Source organism: Phalangium opilio, unplaced genomic scaffold (genome assembly GCF_054372755.1).
Source record: "Phalangium opilio isolate 3A_F unplaced genomic scaffold, DU_Popi_V2 ptg000390l_1, whole genome shotgun sequence".
In the NCBI taxonomy this organism is placed as follows: domain Eukaryota; kingdom Metazoa; phylum Arthropoda; class Arachnida; order Opiliones; family Phalangiidae; genus Phalangium; species Phalangium opilio.
The window spans coordinates 6,004,182-6,023,320 of NW_028324234.1; the positions used below are offsets into that span (position 1 = coordinate 6,004,182).

Sequence of the window (19,139 nt, forward strand, 5' to 3'; positions counted from 1 at the left end):
GCTGTTAACCGAAAGGTTGGTGGTTCGAGCCCATCCGGGAGCGGTGTTGTGAGGTCTCAGATGAGAAGTAAAATGTCAAGGTTTTACCTCAATACCTGACGAAAATTTAATTTTTGGGCTTCAGTGGCGCAATGGTCAGCGCGTTCAGCTGTTAACCGAAAGGTTGGTGGTTCGAGCCCATCCGGGAGCGGTGTTGTGAGGTCTCAGATGAGAAGTAAAATGTCAAGGTTTTACCTCAATACCTGACGAAAATTTAATTTTTGGGCTTCAGTGGCGCAATGGTTAGCGCGTTAGGCTGTTAACCAATAGCTTGGTGGTTCGAGCCCATCCGGGAGCGGTGTTTTTGGATCTCAAATGTAACGTAAATAGCCAAAGTTTTTCTACAATACCTGACGACCATTTAATTTTTGGGCTTCAGTGGCGCAATGGTCAGCGCGTTCAGCTGTTAACCGAAAGGTTGGTGGTTCGAGCCCAAACGAGAGAGGTTTTGTGGGGTCTCAGATGTAGCTTGAAAAGTCGTAACTTTTCAACAATACCTGACAACCATTTAATTTCTGAGCTTCCGTGGCTCAATGGTTAGCGCGTTCGGCTGTTAACCTATAGGTTGGAGGTTCTAGCCCATCCGGGAGCGGTGTTGTGATGTCTCAGATGTAACGTAAAATGTCAGAGTTTTTCCACAATACCTGACGAACATTTAATTTTTGGGCTTCCGTGGCGCAATGGTTAGCGCGTTCAGCTGTTAATCGAAAGGTTGGTGGTTCGAGCCCACCCGGAAGAGGTGTTGTGGGGTCTCAGATGTAGCGTAAAAAGTCAAAACTTTTCCACAATACGTGACAACCATTTAATTACTGAGCTTCCGTGGCTCAATGGTTAGCGCGTTCGGCTGTCAATCGAAAGGTTGGTGGTTCGATCCCATCCGGGAGCGGTGTTGTGAGGTCTCGGATGTGAAGTAAAAAGTCAAAGTTTTACCTCAATACCTGACGAAAATTTAATTTTTGGGCTTCAGTGGCGCAATGGTCAGCGCGTTCAGCTGTTAACCGAAAGGTTGGTTGTTCGAGCCCTCCCGGGAGCGGTGTTGTGACGTCTCAGATGTAACGTAAAATGTGAGAGTTTTTCCACAATACCTGACGAACATTTAATTTTTGGGCTTCCGTGGCGCAATGGTTAGCGCGTTCAGCTGTTAATCGAAAGGTTGGTGGTTCGAGCCCACCCGGAAGAGGTGTTGTGGAGTCTCAGATGTAGCGTTAAAAGTCAAAATTTTTCCACAATACGTGACAACCATTTAATTTTTGGGCTTCCTTGGCGCAATGGTTAGCGCGTTCGGCTGTTAACCGAAAGGATGGTGGTTCGAGCCCACCTGGGAGAGGTGTTGTAGGGTCTCAGATGTAACGTAAAAAGTCATAACTTATCCACAAAACCTAACAACCATTTAATTTCTGAGCTTCTGTGGCTCAATGGTTAGCGCGTTCGGCTGTTAACCAATTGGTTGGTGGTTCGAGCCTATCCGGGAGAAGTGTTGTGACGTCTCAGATGTAACGTAAAATGTCAGAGTTTTTCCACAATACCTGACGAACATTTAATTTTTGGGCTTGCGTGGCGCAATGGTTAGCGCGTTCAGCTGTTAATCGAAAGGTTGGTGGTTCGAGCCCACCCGGGAGAGGTGTTGTTGGGTCTCATATGTAGCGTAAAAAGTCAAAACTTTTCCACAATACGTGACAACCATTTATTTTCTGAGCTTTCTTGGCTCAATGGTTAGCGCGTTCGGCTGTTAACCAATAGGTTGGTGGTTCGAGCCCACCCGGGAGCGGTGTTTTTGGATCTCAAATGTAACGTAAATAGCCAAAGTTTTTCTACAATACCTGACGACCATTTAATTTTTGGGCTTCCGTGGCGCAATGGTTAGAGCGTTCAGCTGTTAACCGAAAGATTGGTGGTTCGAGCCCAAACGAGAGAGGATTTGTGGGGTCTCAGATGTAGCGTGAAAAGTCGTAACTTTTCAACAATACCTGACAACCATTTAATTTTTGGGCGTCCGTGGCACAATGGCTAGCGCGTTCGGCTGTTAACCGAAAGGTTGGTGGTTCGAGCCCATCCGGGAGCGGTGTTGTGACGTCTCAGATGTTACGTAAAATGTCAGAGTTTTTCCACAATACCTGACGAACATTTAATTTTTGGGCTTCCGTGGCGCAGTAATTAGCGCGTCCAGCTCTTAATCGAAAGGTTGGTGGTTCGAGCCCACCCGGAAGAGGTGTTGTGGGGTCTCAGATGTAGCGTTAAAAAACAAAACTTTTCCACAATACGTGACAACCATTTAATTTTTGGGCTTCCTTGGCGCAATGGTTAGCGCGTTCGGCTGTTAACCGAAAGGATGGTGGTTCGAGCCCACCTGGGAGAGGTGTTGTAGGGTCTCAGATGTAACGTAAAAAGTCATAACTTATCCACAAAACCTAACAACCATTTAATTTCTGAGCTTCTGTGGCTCAATGGTTAGCGCGTTCGGCTGTTAACCAATTGGTTGGTGGTTCGAGCCTATCCGGGAGAAGTGTTGTGACGTCTCAGATGTAACGTAAAATGTCAGAGTTTTTCCACAATACCTGACGAACATTTAATTTTTGGGCTTGCGTGGCGCAATGGTTAGCGCGTTCAGCTGTTAATCGAAAGGTTGGTGGTTCGAGCCCCCCCGGGAGAGGTGTTGTTGGGTCTCATATGTAGCGTAAAAAGTCAAAACCTTTCCACAATACGTGACAACCATTTATTTTCTGAGCTTTCGTGGCTCAATGGTTAGCGCGTTCGGCTGTTAACCAATAGGTTGGTGGTTCGAGCCCACCCGGGAGCGGTGTTTTTGGATCTCAAATGTAACGTAAATAGCCAAAGTTTTTCCACAATACCTGACGACCATTTAATTTTTGGGCGTCCGTGGCGAATGGTTAGCGCATTCGGCTGTTAACCGAAAGGTTGGTGGTTCGAGCCCATCCGGGAGCGGTGTTGTGAGGCCTCAGATGTGAAGTAAAAAGTCAAAGTTTTACCTCAATACCTGACGAAAATTTAATTTTTGGGCTTCAGTGGCGCAATGGTTAGCGCGTTCGGCTATTAACCAATAGGTTGGTGGTTCGAGCCCATCCGGGAGAAGTGTTGTGACGTCTCAGATGTAACGTAAAATGTCAGAATTTTTCCACAATACCTGACGAACATTTAATTTTTGGGCTTCAGTGGCGCAATGGTCAGCGCGTTCAGCTGTTAACCGAAAGGTTGGTGGTTCGAGCCCAAACGAGAGAGGTTTTGTGGGGTCTGAGATGTAGCGTGAAAAGTCGTAACTTTTCAACAATACCTGACAACCATTTAATTTCTGAGATTCCGTGGCTCAATGGTTAGCGCGTTCGGTTGTTAACCAATAGGTTGGTGGTTCTAGCCCATCCGGGAGCGGTGTTGTGATGTCTCAGATGTAACGTAAAATGTCAGAGTTTTTCCACAATACCTGTCGAACATTTAATTTTTGGGCTTCCGTGGCGCAATGGTTAGCGCGTTCAGCTGTTAATCGAAAGGTTGGTGGTTCGAGCCCACCCGGAAGAGGTGTTGTAGGGTCTCAGATGTAGCGTAAAAAGTCAAAACTTTTCCACAATACGTGACAACCATTTTATTTCTGAGCTTCCGTGGCTCAATGGTTAGCGCGCTCGGCTGTCAATCGAAAGGTTGGTGGTTGGAGCCCATCCGGGAGCGGTGTTGTGAGGTCTAGGATGTGAAGTAAAAAGTCAAAGTTTTACCTCAATACCTGACGAAAATTTAATTTTTGGGCTTCAGTGGCGCAATGGTCAGCGCGTTCAGCTGTTAACCGAAAGGTTGGTGGTTCGAGCCCTCCCGGGAGCGGTGTTGTGACGTCTCAGATATAACGTAAAATGTCAGAGTTTTTCCACAATACCTGACGGGCATTTAATTTTTGGGCTTCCGTGGCGCAATGGTTAGCGCGTTCAGCTGATAATCGAAAGGTTGGTGGTTCGAGCCCACCCGGGAGAGGTGTTGTGAGGTCTCAGATTTAGCGTGAAAAGTCGTAACTTTTCAACAATACCTGACAACCATTTAATTTTTGGGCGTCCGTGGCGCAATGGCTAGCGCGTTCGGCTGTTAACCGAAAGGTTGGTGGTTCGAGCCCATCCGGGAGCGGTGTTGTGACGTCTCAGATGTTACGTAAAATGTCAGAGTTTTTCCACAATACCTGACGAACATTTAATTTTTGGGCTTCCGTGGCGCAGTAATTAGCGCGTCCAGCTCTTAATCGAAAGGTTGGTGGTTTGAGCCCACCCGGAAGAGGTGTTGTGGGGTCTCAGATGTAGCGTTAAAAGTCAAAACTTTTCCACAATACGTGACAACCATTTAATTTCTGATCTTCCGTGGCTCAATGGTTAGCGCGTTCGGCTGTTAACCAATAGGTTGGTGGTTCGAGCCCACCCGGGAGCCTTGTTTTTGGATCTCAAATGTAACGTAAATAGCCAAAGTTTTTCCACAATACCTGACGACCATTTAATTTTTGGGCGTCCGTGGCGAATGGTTAGCGCGTTCAGCTGTTAATCGAAAGGTTGGTGGTTCGAGCCCACCCGGGAGAGGTGTTGTGGGGTCTCAAATGTAACGTAGAAAGCCAAAGTTTTTCCACAACACCTGACAACCATTTAATTTCTGAGCTTCCGTGGCTCAATGGTTAGCGCGTTCGGCTGTAAACCAATAGGTTGGTGTTTCGAGCCCATCCGGGAGCGGTGTTGTGAGGTCTCAGATGTGACGTAAAAAGTCAAGGTTTTTACACAATACCTGACGAGCATTTAACTTTCGGGCTTCCGTGGCGCAATGGTTAGCGCGTTCGGCTGTTAACCAATAGGTTGGTGGTTCGAGCCCATCCGGGAGCGGTGTTGTGAGGTCTCAGATGTGACGTAAAAAGTCAAGGTTTTTACACAATACCTGACGAGCATTTAAATTTTGGGCTTCCTTGGCGCAATGGTTAGCGCGTTCGGCTGTTAACCAATAGGTTGGTGGTTCGAGCCCACCCGGGAGCGGTGTTGTGTGATCTCAAATGTAACGTAGAAAGCCAAAATTTTTCCACAATACCTGACGACCATTTAATTTTTGGGCTTCCGTGGCGCAATGGTTAGCACGTTCGGCTGTTAACCAATAGGTTGGTGGTTCGAGCCCATCCGGGAGCGGTGTTGTGAGGTCTCAGATGTGACGTAAAAAGTCAAGGTTTTCCACAATACCTGACAACCATTTAATTTCTGAGCTTCCGTGGCTCAATGGTTAGCGCGTTCGGCTGTTAAGCAATAGGTTGGTGGTTCGAGCCCATCCGGGAGCGGTGTTGTGAGGTCTCAGATGTGACGTAAAAAGTCAAGGTTTTTACACAATACCTGTCGAGCATTTAACTTTTGGGCTTCCGTGGCGCAATGGTTAGCGCGTTCGGCTGTTAACCAATAGGTTGGTGGTTCGAGCCCATCCGGGAGCGGTGTTGTGAGGTCTCAGATGTGACGTAAAAAGTCAAGTTTTTTACACAATACCTGACGAGCATTAAACTTTTGGGCTTCCGTGGCGCAATGGTTAGCGCGTTCGGCTGTTAACCAATAGGTTGGTGGTTCGAGCCCATCCGGGAGCGGTGTTGTGAGGTCTCAGATGTGACGTAAAAAGTCAAGGTTTTTACACAATACCTGACGAGCATTTAACATTTGGGCTTCCGTGGCGCAATGTTTAGCGCGTTCGGCTGTTAACCAATAGGTTGGTGGTTCGAGCCCATCCGGGAGCGGTGTTGTGAGGTCTCAGATGTGACGTAAAAAGTCAAGGTTTTTACACAATACCTGACGAGCATTTAACTTTTGGGCTTCCGTGGCGCAATGTTTAGCGCGTTCGGCTGTTAACCAATAGGTTGGTGGTTCGAGCCCATCCGGGAGCGGTGTTGTGAGGTCTCAGATGTGACGTAAAAAGTCAAGGTTTTTACACAATACCTGACGAGCATTTAATTTTTGGGATTCCGTGGCGCAATGGTTAGCGCGTTCAGCTGTTAATCGAAAGGTTGGTGGTTCGAGCCCACCCGGGAGAGGTGTTGTGGGGTCTCAAATGTAACGTAGAAAGCCAAAGTTTTTCCACAACACCTGACAACCATTTAATTTCTGAGCTTCCGTGGCTCAATGATTAGCGCGTTCGGCTGTTAACCAATAGGTTGGTGGTTCGAGCCCATCCGGGAGCGGTGTTGTGAGGTCTCAGATGTGACGTAAAAAGTCAAGGTTTTTACACAATACCTGACGAGCATTTAAATTTTGGGCTTCCTTGGCGCAATGGTTAGCGCGTTCGGCTGTTAACCAATAGGTTGGTGGTTCGAGCCCACCCGGGAGCGGTGTTGTGTGATCTCAAATGTAACGTAGAAAGCCAAAATTTTTCCACAATACCTGACGACCATTTAATTTTTGGGCTTCCGTGGCGCAATGGTTAGCACGTTCGGCTGTTAACCAATAGGTTGGTGGTTCGAGCCCATCCGGGAGCGGTGTTGTGAGGTCTCAGATGTGACGTAAAAAGTCAAGGTTTTCCACAATACCTGACAACCATTTAATTTCTGAGCTTCCGTGGCTCAATGGTTAGCGCGTTCGGCTGTTAAGCAATAGGTTGGTGGTTCGAGCCCATCCGGGAGCGGTGTTGTGAGGTCTCAGATGTGACGTAAAAAGTCAAGGTTTTTACACAATACCTGTCGAGCATTTAACTTTTGGGCTTCCGTGGCGCAATGGTTAGCGCGTTCGGCTGTTAACCAATAGGTTGGTGGTTCGAGCCCATCCGGGAGCGGTGTTGTGAGGTCTCAGATGTGACGTAAAAAGTCAAGTTTTTTACACAATACCTGACGAGCATTAAACTTTTGGGCTTCCGTGGCGCAATGGTTAGCGCGTTCGGCTGTTAACCAATAGGTTGGTGGTTCGAGCCCATCCGGGAGCGGTGTTGTGAGGTCTCAGATGTGACGTAAAAAGTCAAGGTTTTTACACAATACCTGACGAGCATTTAACATTTGGGCTTCCGTGGCGCAATGTTTAGCGCGTTCGGCTGTTAACCAATAGGTTGGTGGTTCGAGCCCATCCGGGAGCGGTGTTGTGAGGTCTCAGATGTGACGTAAAAAGTCAAGGTTTTTACACAATACCTGACGAGCATTTAACTTTTGGGCTTCCGTGGCGCAATGTTTAGCGCGTTCGGCTGTTAACCAATAGGTTGGTGGTTCGAGCCCATCCGGGAGCGGTGTTGTGAGGTCTCAGATGTGACGTAAAAAGTCAAGGTTTTTACACAATACCTGACGAGCATTTAATTTTTGGGATTCCGTGGCGCAATGGTTAGCGCGTTCAGCTGTTAATCGAAAGGTTGGTGGTTCGAGCCCACCCGGGAGAGGTGTTGTGGGGTCTCAAATGTAACGTAGAAAGCCAAAGTTTTTCCACAACACCTGACAACCATTTAATTTCTGAGCTTCCGTGGCTCAATGGTTAGCGCGTTCGGCTGTTAACCAATAGGTTGGTGGTTCGAGCCCATCCGGGAGCGGTGTTGTGAGGTCTCAGATGTGACGTAAAAAGTCAAGGTTTTTACACAATACCTGACGAGCATTTAACTTTTGGGCTTCCGTGGCGCAATGGTTAGCGCGTTCGGCTGTTAACCAATAGGTTGGTGGTTCGAGCCCATCCGGGAGCGGTGTTGTGAGGTCTCAGATGTGACGTAAAAAGTCAAGTTTTTTGCACAATACCTGACGAGCATTTAGGTTTTGGGCTTCCGTGGCGCAATGGTTAGCGCGTTCGGCTGTTAAGCAATAAGTTGGTGGTTCGAGCCCATCCGGGAGCGGTGTTGTGAGGTCTCAGATGTGACGTAAAAAGTCAAGGTTTTTACACAATACCTGACGAGCATTTAAATTTTGGGCTTCCTTGGCGCAATGGTTAGCGCGTTCGGCTGTTAACCAATAGGTTGGTGGTTCGAGCCCACCCGGGAGCGGTGTTGTGTGATCTCAAATGTAACGTAGAAAGCCAAAATTTTTCCACAATACCTGACGACCATTTAATTTTTGGGCTTCCGTGGCGCAATGGTTAGCACGTTCGGCTGTTAACCAATAGGTTGGTGGTTCGAGCCCATCCGGGAGCGGTGTTGTGAGGTCTCAGATGTGACGTAAAAAGTCAAGGTTTTCGACAATACCTGACAACCGTTTAATTTCTGAGCTTCCGTGGCTCAATGGTTAGCGCGTTCGGGTGTTAACCAATAGGTTGGTGGTTCGAGCCCATCCGGGAGCGGTGTTGTGAGGTCTCAGATGTGACGTAAAAAGTCAAGTTTTTTGCACAATACCTGACGAGCATTTAGGTTTTGGGCTTCCGTGGCGCAATGGTTAGCGCGTTCGGCTGTTAAGCAATAAGTTGGTGGTTCGAGCCCATCCGGGAGCGGTGTTGTGAGGTCTCAGATGTGACGTAAAAAGTCAAGGTTTTCGACAATACCTGACAACCGTTTAATTTCTGAGCTTCCGTGGCTCAATGGTTAGCGCGTTCGGGTGTTAACCAATAGGTTGGTGGTTCGAGCCCATCCGGGAGCGGTGTTGTGAGGTCTCAGATGTGACGTAAAAAGTCAAGGTTTTTACACAATACCTGACGAGCATTTAACATTTGGGCTTCCGTGGCGCAATGTTTAGCGCGTTCGGCTGTTAACCAATAGGTTGGTGGTTCGAGCCCATCCGGGAGCGGTGTTGTGAGGTCTCAGATGTGACGTAAAAAGTCAAGGTTTTTACACAATACCTGACGAGCATTTAACTTTTGGGCTTCCGTGGCGCAATGTTTAGCGCGTTCGGCTGTTAACCAATAGGTTGGTGGTTCGAGCCCATCCGGGAGCGGTGTTGTGAGGTCTCAGATGTGACGTAAAGAGTCAAGGTTTTCCACAATACGTGACAACCATTTAATTTCTGGGCTTCCGTGGCTCAATGGTTAGCGCGTTCGGCTGTTAACCAATAGGTTGGTGGTTCGAGCCCACCCGGGAGCGGTGTTGTGGGATCTGAAATGTAACGTAGAAAGCCAAAGTTTTTGCACAATAAATGACGACCATTTAATTTTTGGGCTTCCGTGGCGCAATGGTTAGCGCGTTCGGCTGTTAACCAATAGGTTGGTGGTTCGACCCCATCCGGGAGCGGTGTTGTGAGGTCTCAGATGTGACGTAAAGAGTCAAGGTTTTCCACAATACCTGACAACCATTTAATTTCTGAGCTTCCGTGGCTCAATGGTTAGCGCGTTCGGCTGTTAACCAATAGGTTGGTGGTTCGAGCCCACCCGGGAGCGGTGTTGTGGGATCTGAAATGTAACGTAGAAAGCCAAAGTTTTTCCACAATACCTGTCGAACATTGAATTTTTGGGCTTCCGTGGCGCAATGGTTAGCTCGTTCAGCTGTTAATCGAGAGGTTGGTGGTACGAGCCCACCCGGGAGAGGTGTTGTGGGGTCTCAGATGTAGCGTAAAAAGTCAAAACTTTTCCACAATACGTGACAACCATTTAATTTCTGGGCTTCCGTGGCTCAATGATTAGCGCGTTCGGCTGTTAACCAATAGGTTTGTGGTTCGAGCCCATCCGGGATGCGGTGTTGTGAGGTCTCAGATGTAACGTAAAATGTCAGAGTTTTTTACAATACCTGACGAACATTTAATTTTTGGGCTTCCGTGGCGCAATGATTAGCGCGTTCAGCTGTTAATCGAAAGGTTGAAGGTTCGAGCCCACCCGGGAGAGGTGTTGTGGGATCTGAAATGTAACGTAGAAAGCCAAAGTTTTTCCACAATACCTGTCGAACATTGAATTTTTGGGCTTCCGTGGCGCAATGGTTAGCTCGTTCAGCTGTTAATCGAGAGGTTGGTGGTACGAGCCCACCCGGGAGAGGTGTTGTGGGGTCTCATATGTAGCGTAAAAAGTCAAAACTTATCCACAATACGTGACAATCATTTAATTTCTGAGCTTCCGTGGCTCAATGGTTAGCGCGTTCGGCTGTTAACCAATAGGTTGGTGGTTCGAGCTCATCCGGGAGCGGTGTTGTGAGGTCTCAGATGTGACGTAGAAAGCCAAAGTTTTTCCAAAATACCTGACGACCATTTAATTTTTGGGCTTCCGTGGCTCAATGGTTAGCGCGTTCGGCTATTAACAAATTGGTTAGTGGTTCGAGCACACCCGGGAGCGGCGTTGTGGGATCTCAAACGTAACGTAGAAAGCCAAAGTTTTTCCAAAATACCTGACGACCATTTAATTTTTGGGCTTCCGTGGCGCAATGGTTAACGCGTTCGGCTGTTAACCAATAGGTTGGTGGTTCGAGCCCACCCGGGAGCGGTGTTGTGGGATCTCAAATGTAACGTAGAAAGCCAAAGTTTTTCCACAATACGTGACGACCATTTAATTTCTGAGCTTCCGTGGCTCAATGGTTAGCGCGTTCGGCTGTTAACCAATAGGTTGGTGGTTCGAGCCCATCCAGGAGCGGTGTTGTGAGGTCTCAGATGTGACGTAAAAAGTCAAGGTTTTTCCACAATACCTGACGAACATTTAATTTTTGGGCTTCCATGGCGCAATGGTTAGCGCGTTCGGCTGTTAACCGAAAGGTTGGTGGTTCGAGCCCACCCGGGAGAGGTGTTGTGGGGTCTCAGATGTAGCGTTAAAAGTCAAAACGTTTCCACAATACGTGAAAACCATTTAATTTCTGAGCCTCCGTGGCTCAATGGTTAGCGCGTTCGGCTGTTAACCAATAGGTTAGTGGTTCGAGCCCACCCGGGAGCGGCGTTGTGGGATCTCAAATGTAACGTAGAAAGCCAAAGTTTTTCCACAATACCTGACGATCATTTAATTTTTGGGCTTCCGTGGCGCAATGGTTAGGGCGTTCGGCTGTTAACCAATAGGTTGGTGGTTCGAGCCCACCCGGAAGCGGTGTTGTGGGATCTCAAACGTAACGTAGAAAGCCAATGTTTTTCCACAATACCTGACGACCATTTAATTTTTGGGCTTCCGTGGCGCAATGATTAGCGCGTTCAGCTGTTAATCGAAAGGTTGAAGGTTCGAGCCCACCCGAGAGAGGTGTTGTGGGGTCTCAGATGTAGCGTAAAAAGTCAAAACGTTTCCGCAATACGTGAAAACCATTTAATTTCTGAGCTTCCGTGGCTCAATGGTTAGCGCGTTCGGCTGTTAACCAATAGGTTGGTGGTTCGAGCCCATCCGGGATGCGGTGTTGTGAGGTCTCAGATGTAACGTAAAATGTCAGAGTTTTTTACAATACCTGACGAACATTTAATTTTTGGGCTTCCGTGGCGCAATGATTAGCGCGTTCAGCTGTTAATCGAAAGGTTGAAGGTTCGAGCCCACCCGGGAGAGGTGTTGTGGGATCTGAAATGTAACGTAGAAAGCCAAAGTTTTTCCACAATACCTGTCGAACATTGAATTTTTGGGCTTCCGTGGCGCAATGGTTAGCTCGTTCAGCTGTTAATCGAGAGGTTGGTGGTACGAGCCCACCCGGGAGAGGTGTTGTGGGGTCTCATATGTAGCGTAAAAAGTCAAAACTTATCCACAATACGTGACAATCATTTAATTTCTGAGCTTCCGTGGCTCAATGGTTAGCGCGTTCGGCTGTTAACCAATAGGTTGGTGGTTCGAGCTCATCCGGGAGCGGTGTTGTGAGGTCTCAGATGTGACGTAGAAAGCCAAAGTTTTTCCAAAATACCTGACGACCATTTAATTTTTGGGCTTCCGTGGCTCAATGGTTAGCGCGTTCGGCTATTAACAAATTGGTTAGTGGTTCGAGCCCACCCGGGAGCGGCGTTGTGGGATCTCAAACGTAACGTAGAAAGCCAAAGTTTTTCCAAAATACCTGACGACCATTTAATTTTTGGGCTTCCGTGGCGCAATGGTTAACGCGTTCGGCTGTTAACCAATAGGTTGGTGGTTCGAGCCCACCCGGGAGCGGTGTTGTGGGATCTCAAATGTAACGTAGAAAGCCAAAGTTTTTCCACAATACGTGACGACCATTTAATTTCTGAGCTTCCGTGGCTCAATGGTTAGCGCGTTCGGCTGTTAACCAATAGGTTGGTGGTTCGAGCCCATCCAGGAGCGGTGTTGTGAGGTCTCAGATGTGACGTAAAAAGTCAAGGTTTTTCCACAATACCTGACGAACATTTAATTTTTGGGCTTCCATGGCGCAATGGTTAGCGCGTTCGGCTGTTAACCGAAAGGTTGGTGGTTCGAGCCCACCCGGGAGAGGTGTTGTGGGGTCTCAGATGTAGCGTTAAAAGTCAAAACGTTTCCACAATACGTGAAAACCATTTAATTTCTGAGCCTCCGTGGCTCAATGGTTAGCGCGTTCGGCTGTTAACCAATAGGTTAGTGGTTCGAGCCCACCCGGGAGCGGCGTTGTGGGATCTCAAATGTAACGTAGAAAGCCAAAGTTTTTCCACAATACCTGACGATCATTTAATTTTTGGGCTTCCGTGGCGCAATGGTTAGGGCGTTCGGCTGTTAACCAATAGGTTGGTGGTTCGAGCCCACCCGGGCGCGGTGTTGTGGGATCTCAAACGTAACGTAGAAAGCCAATGTTTTTCCACAATACCTGACGACCATTTAATTTTTGGGCTTCCGTGGCGCAATGATTAACGCGTTCAGCTGTTAATCGAAAGGTTGAAGGTTCGAGCCCACCCGAGAGAGGTGTTGTGGGGTCTCAGATGTAGCGTAAAAAGTCAAAACGTTTCCGCAATACGTGAAAACCATTTAATTTCTGAGCTTCCGTGGCTCAATGGTTAGCGCGTTCGGCTGTTAACCAATAGGTTGGTGGTTCGAGCCCATCCGGGAGCGGTGTTGTGACGTCTCAGATGTGACGTAAAAAGTCCAGGTTTTTCCACAATACCGGACGACCATTTAATTTTGGGGCTTCCGTGGCGCAATCGTTAGCGCGTTCGGCTGTTAACAGAAAGGTTGGTGGTTCGAGCACACCCGGGAGCGGTGCTATGAGGTCTCAAATGTTACGTAAAAAGTCCAGGTTTTTCCACAATACCGGACGACCATTTAATTTTTGGGCTTCCGTGGCGCAATGGTTAGCGCGTTCAGCTGCTATTCAAAAGACTGGTGGTTTGAGCCCTTCCGGGAGCGGTGTTGTGACGTCTCAGATGTAACATAAAATGTCAGAGTTTTTCCACAATACCTGACGAATATTGAACTTTTGGGCTTCCGTGGCGCAATGGTTAGCGCGTTCGGCTGTTAACCAATAGGTTGGTGGTTCGAGCCCATCCGGGAGCGGTGTTGTGAGGTCTCAGATGTGACGTAAAAAGTCAAGTTTTTTGCACAATACCTGACGAGCATTTAGGTTTTGGGCTTCCGTGGCGCAATGGTTAGCGCGTTCGGCTGTTAAGCAATAGGTTGGTGGTTCGACCCCATCCGGGAGCGGTGTTGTGAGGTCTCAGATGTGACGTAAAAAGTCAAGGTTTTTACACAATACCTGACGAGCATTTAAATTTTGGGCTTCCTTGGCGCAATGGTTAGCGCGTTCGGCTGTTAACCAATAGGTTGGTGGTTCGAGCCCACCCGGGAGCGGTGTTGTGTGATCTCAAATGTAACGTAGAAAGCCAAAATTTTTCCACAATACCTGACGACCATTTAATTTTTGGGCTTCCGTGGCGCAATGGTTAGCGCGTTCGGCTGTTAACCAATAGGTTGGTGGTTCGAGCCCACCCGGGCGCGGTGTTGTGGGATCTCAAACGTAACGTAAAAAGCCAAAGTTTTTCCACAATACCTGACGACCATTTAATTTTTGGGCTTACGTGGCGCAATGATTAGCGCGTTCAGCTGTTAATCGAAAGGTTGAAGGTTCGAGCCCACCCGGGAGAGGTGTTGAGGGGTCTCAGATGTAGCGTAAAAAGTCAAAACTTTTCCACAATACGTGACAACCATTTAATTTCTGAGCTTCCGTGGCGCAATGGTTAGCGCGTTCAGCAGTTAACAAATAATTTAGTGGTTCGAGCCCACCCGGGAGCGGCGTTGTGGGATCTCAAACGTAACGTAGAAAGCCAAAGTTTTTCCACAATACCTGACGACCATTTAATTTTTGGGCTTCCGTGGCGCAATGGTTAGCGCGTTCGGCTGGTAACCGAAAGGTTGGTGGTTCAAGCCCACCCGGGAGCGGTGTTGTGGGATCACGAATGTAACGTAGAAAGCCAAAGTTTTTCCAGAATACCTGACGACCATTTAATTTTTGGGCTTCCGTGGCGCAATAATTAGCGCATTCAGCTGTTAATCGAAAGGTTGGTGGTTCGAGCCCACCCGAGAGAGGTGTTGTGGGGTCTCAGATGTAGCGTAAAAAGTCAAAACTTTTCCACAATACGTGAAAACGATTTAATTTCTGAGCTTCCGTGGCTCAATGTTTAGCGCGTTCGGCTGTTAGCCAAAAGGTTGGTGGTTCGAGCAAACCCGGGAGCGGTGTTGTGGGATCTCAATTGTAACGTAGAAAGCCAAAGTTTTTCCACAATACCTGACGACCATTTAATTTCTGAGCTTCCGTGGCTCAATGGTTAGCGCGTTCGGCTGTTAACCAATAGTTTGGTAGTTCGAGCCCATCCGGGAGCGGTGTTGTGAGGTCTCAGATGTGACGTAAAAAGTCAAGGTTTTTCCACAATACCTGACGACCATTTAATTTTTGAGCTTCCGTGGCGCAATGGTTAGCGCGTTCTTCTGTTAATCGAAAGGTTGGTGGTTCGAGCCCACCCGGGAGAGGTGTTGTGGGGTCTCAGATGTAGCGTAAAAAGTCAAAACTTTTCCACAATACGTGACAACGATTTAATTTCTGAGCTTCCGTGGCTCAATGTTTAGCGTGTTCGGCTGTTACCCAATAGGTTGGTGGTTCGGGCCCACCCGGGAGCGGTGTTGTGAGTTCTCAGATGTGACGTAAAATGTCAGAGTTTTTCCACAATACCTGACGAATATTTAATATTTGGGCTTCCTTGGCGCAATGGTTAGCGCGTTTGGCTGTTAACAGAAAGGTTGGTGGTTCGAGCACACCCGGGAGCGGTGCTATGAGGTCTCAGATGTTACGTAAAAAGTCAAAGTTTTTCCACAATACCGGACGACCATTTAATTTCAGAGCTTCCGTGGCTCAATGGCTAGCGCTTTCGGCTTTTAACCGAAATTTTGGTTTTTCGAGCCCATCCGGGAGCGTTTTGTGAGGTCTCAGATGTAACGTAAAAAGTCAGAGTTTTTCCACAATACATGACGACCATTTAATATTTAGGCTTCCGTGGCGCAATGGTTAGCGCGTTCAGCTGCTATTCAAAAGACTGGTGGTTTGAGCCCTCCCGGGAGCGGTGTTGTGACGTCTCGAATGTAACGTAAAATGTCAGAGTTTTTCCACAATACCTGACGAACATTTAATTTTTGGGCTTCCGTGGCGCAATAATTAGCGCGTTCAGCTGTTAATCGAAAGGTTGGTGGTTCGAGCCCACCCGGGAGAGGTTTTGTGGGGTCTCAGATGTAGCGTAAAATGTCAAAACTTTTCCACAATACGTAACAACCATTTAATTTCTGAGCTTCCGTGGCTCAATGCTTAGCGCGTTCGGCTGTTAGCCAATAGGTTGGTGGTTCGAGCCCACCCGGGAGCGGTGTTGTGGGATCTCAAATGTAACGTAGAAAGCCAAAGTTTTTCCACAATACCTGACGACCATTTATTTTTTGGGCTTCCTTGGCGCAATGGTTAGCGCGTTCGGCTGTTAACCGAAAGGTTGGTGGTTCGAGCCCAACCGAGAGAGGTGTTGTAGGGTCTCAGATGTAAAGTTATGAGTCATAACTTATCCACAATACGTGACAACCATTTAATTTCTGAGCTTCCGTGGCTGAGTGGTTAGCGCGTTCGGCTGTTAACCAATAGGTTGGTGGTTCGAGCCCACCCGGGAGCGATGGTGTGGGATCTCAAATGTAACGTAGAAAGCCAAAGTTTTGCCACAATACCTGACGACCATTAAATTTTTGGGCTTCCTTGGCGCAATGGTTAGCGCGTTCGGCTGTTAACCGAAAGGTTGGTGGTTCGAGCCCAACCGCAATAGGTGTTGTGACGTCTCAGATGTGACGTAAAAAGCCAAGGTTTTTTCCACAACACCTGACGACCATTTAATTTTTGGGCTTCCGTGGCGCAATGGTTAGCGCGTTCGGCTTTTAACCAATAGGTTGGTGGTTCGAGCCCATCCGGGAGCGGTGTTGTGAGGTCTCAGATGTGACGTAAAAAGTCAAGTTTTTTGCACAATACCTGACGAGCATTTAGGTTTTGGGCTTCCGTGGCGCAATGGTTAGCGCGTTCGGCTGTTAAGCAATAGGTTGGTGGTTCGACCCCATCCGGGAGCGGTGTTGTGAGGTCTCAGATGTGACGTAAAAAGTCAAGGTTTTTACACAATACCTGACGAGCATTTAAATTTTGGGCTTCCTTGGCGCAATGGTTAGCGCGTTCGGCTGTTAACCAATAGGTTGGTGGTTCGAGCCCACCCGGGAGCGGTGTTGTGTGATCTCAAATGTAACGTAGAAAGCCAAAATTTTTCCACAATACCTGACGACCATTTAATTTTTGGGCTTCCGTGGCGCAATGGTTAGCGCGTTCGGCTGTTAACCAATAGGTTGGTGGTTCGAGCCCACCCGGGCGCGGTGTTGTGGGATCTCAAACGTAACGTAAAAAGCCAAAGTTTTTCCACAATACCTGACGACCATTTAATTTTTGGGCTTACGTGGCGCAATGATTAGCGCGTTCAGCTGTTAATCGAAAGGTTGAAGGTTCGAGCCCACCCGGGAGAGGTGTTGAGGGGTCTCAGATGTAGCGTAAAAAGTCAAAACTTTTCCACAATACGTGACAACCATTTAATTTCTGAGCTTCCGTGGCGCAATGGTTAGCGCGTTCAGCAGTTAACAAATAATTTAGTGGTTCGAGCCCACCCGGGAGCGGCGTTGTGGGATCTCAAACGTAACGTAGAAAGCCAAAGTTTTTCCACAATACCTGACGACCATTTAATTTTTGGGCTTCCGTGGCGCAATGGTTAGCGCGTTCGGCTGGTAACCGAAAGGTTGGTGGTTCAAGCCCACCCGGGAGCGGTGTTGTGGGATCACGAATGTAACGTAGAAAGCCAAAGTTTTTCCAGAATACCTGACGACCATTTAATTTTTGGGCTTCCGTGGCGCAATAATTAGCGCATTCAGCTGTTAATCGAAAGGTTGGTGGTTCGAGCCCACCCGAGAGAGGTGTTGTGGGGTCTCAGATGTAGCGTAAAAAGTCAAAACTTTTCCACAATACGTGACAACGATTTAATTTCTGAGCTTCCGTGGCTCAATGTTTAGCGCGTTCGGCTGTTAGCCAAAAGGTTGGTGGTTCGAGCAAACCCGGGAGCGGTGTTGTGGGATCTCAATTGTAACGTAGAAAGCCAAAGTTTTTCCACAATACCTGACGACCATTTAATTTCTGAGCTTCCGTGGCTCAATGGTTAGCGCGTTCGGCTGTTAACCAATAGTTTGGTAGTTCGAGCCCATCCGGGAGCGGTGTTGTGAGGTCTCAGATGTGACGTAAAAAGTCAAGGTTTTTCCACAATACCTGACGACCATTTAATTTTTGAGCTTCCGTGGCGCAATGGTTAGCGCGTTCTTCTGTTAATCGAAAGGTTGGTGGTTCGAGCCCACCCGGGAGAGGTGTTGTGGGGTCTCAGATGTAGCGTAAAAAGTCAAAACTTTTCCACAATACGTGACAACGATTTAATTTCTGAGCTTCCGTGGCTCAATGTTTAGCGTGTTCGGCTGTTACCCAATAGGTTGGTGGTTCGGGCCCACCCGGGAGCGGTGTTGTGAGTTCTCAGATGTGACGTAAAATGTCAGAGTTTTTCCACAATACCTGACGAATATTTAATATTTGGGCTTCCTTGGCGCAATGGTTAGCGCGTTTGGCTGTTAACAGAAAGGTTGGTGGTTCGAGCACACCCGGGAGCGGTGCTATGAGGTCTCAGATGTTACGTAAAAAGTCAAAGTTTTTCCACAATACCGGACGACCATTTAATTTCAGAGCTTCCGTGGCTCAATGGCTAGCGCTTTCGGCTTTTAACCGAAATTTTGGTTTTTCGAGCCCATCCGGGAGCGTTTTGTGAGGTCTCAGATGTAACGTAAAAAGTCAGAGTTTTTCCACAATACATGACGACCATTTAATATTTAGGCTTCCGTGGCGCAATGGTTAGCGCGTTCAGCTGCTATTCAAAAGACTGGTGGTTTGAGCCCTCCCGGGAGCGGTGTTGTGACGTCTCGAATGTAACGTAAAATGTCAGAGTTTTTCCACAATACCTGACGAACATTTAATTTTTGGGCTTCCGTGGCGCAATAATTAGCGCGTTCAGCTGTTAATCGAAAGGTTGGTGGTTCGAGCCCACCCGGGAGAGGTTTTGTGGGGTCTCAGATGTAGCGTAAAATGTCAAAACTTTTCCACAATACGTAACAACCATTTAATTTCTGAGCTTCCGTGGCTCAATGCTTAGCGCGTTCGGCTGTTAGCCAATAGGTTGGTGGTTCGAGCCCACCCGGGAGCGGTGTTGTGGGATCTCAAATGTAACGTAGAAAGCCAAAGTTTTTCCACAATACCTGACGACCATTTATTTTTTGGGCTTCCTTGGCGCAATGGTTAGCGCGTTCGGCTGTTAACCGAAAGGTTGGTGGTTCGAGCCCAACCGAGAGAGGTGTTGTAGGGTCTCAGATGTAAAGTTATGAGTCATAACTTATCCACAATACGTGACAACCATTTAATTTCTGAGCTTCCGTGGCTGAATGGTTAGCGCGTTCGGCTGTTAACCAATAGGTTGGTGGTTCGAGCCCACCCGGGAGCGATGGTGTGGGATCTCAAATGTAACGTAGAAAGCCAAAGTTTTGCCACAATACCTGACGACCATTAAATTTTTGGGCTTCCTTGGCGCAATGGTTAGCGCGTTCGGCTGTTAACCGAAAGGTTGGTGGTTCGAGCCCAACCGCAATAGGTGTTGTGACGTCTCAGATGTGACGTAAAAAGCCAAGGTTTTTTCCACAACACCTGACGACCATTTAATTTTTGGGCTTCCGTGGCGCAATGGTTAGCGCGTTCGGCTTTTAACCAATAGGTTGGTGGTTCGAGCCCATCCG

General features: G+C 47.9%; 4 non-coding genes across 4 annotated transcripts; all 4 read left to right on the forward strand.

The window, feature by feature from the left end:
* The first annotated feature begins 852 nt into the window (after positions 1-852).
* Positions 853-925, forward strand: TRNAD-GUC (transfer RNA aspartic acid (anticodon GUC)). Its single transcript has one exon. It is a non-coding gene; the product is annotated as a tRNA-Asp (tRNA).
* Positions 926-3,938: 3,013 nt separating this feature from the next.
* TRNAI-GAU (transfer RNA isoleucine (anticodon GAU)) lies at positions 3,939-4,011 on the forward strand. The gene has a single exon. It is a non-coding gene; the product is annotated as a tRNA-Ile (tRNA).
* A 10,063-nt stretch (positions 4,012-14,074) lies between these two features.
* TRNAT-GGU (transfer RNA threonine (anticodon GGU)) lies at positions 14,075-14,147 on the forward strand. The gene has a single exon. It is a non-coding gene; the product is annotated as a tRNA-Thr (tRNA).
* Positions 14,148-17,014: 2,867 nt separating this feature from the next.
* On the forward strand, positions 17,015-17,087 carry TRNAT-GGU (transfer RNA threonine (anticodon GGU)). Its single transcript has one exon. It is a non-coding gene; the product is annotated as a tRNA-Thr (tRNA).
* Positions 17,088-19,139: the final 2,052 nt, after the last annotated feature.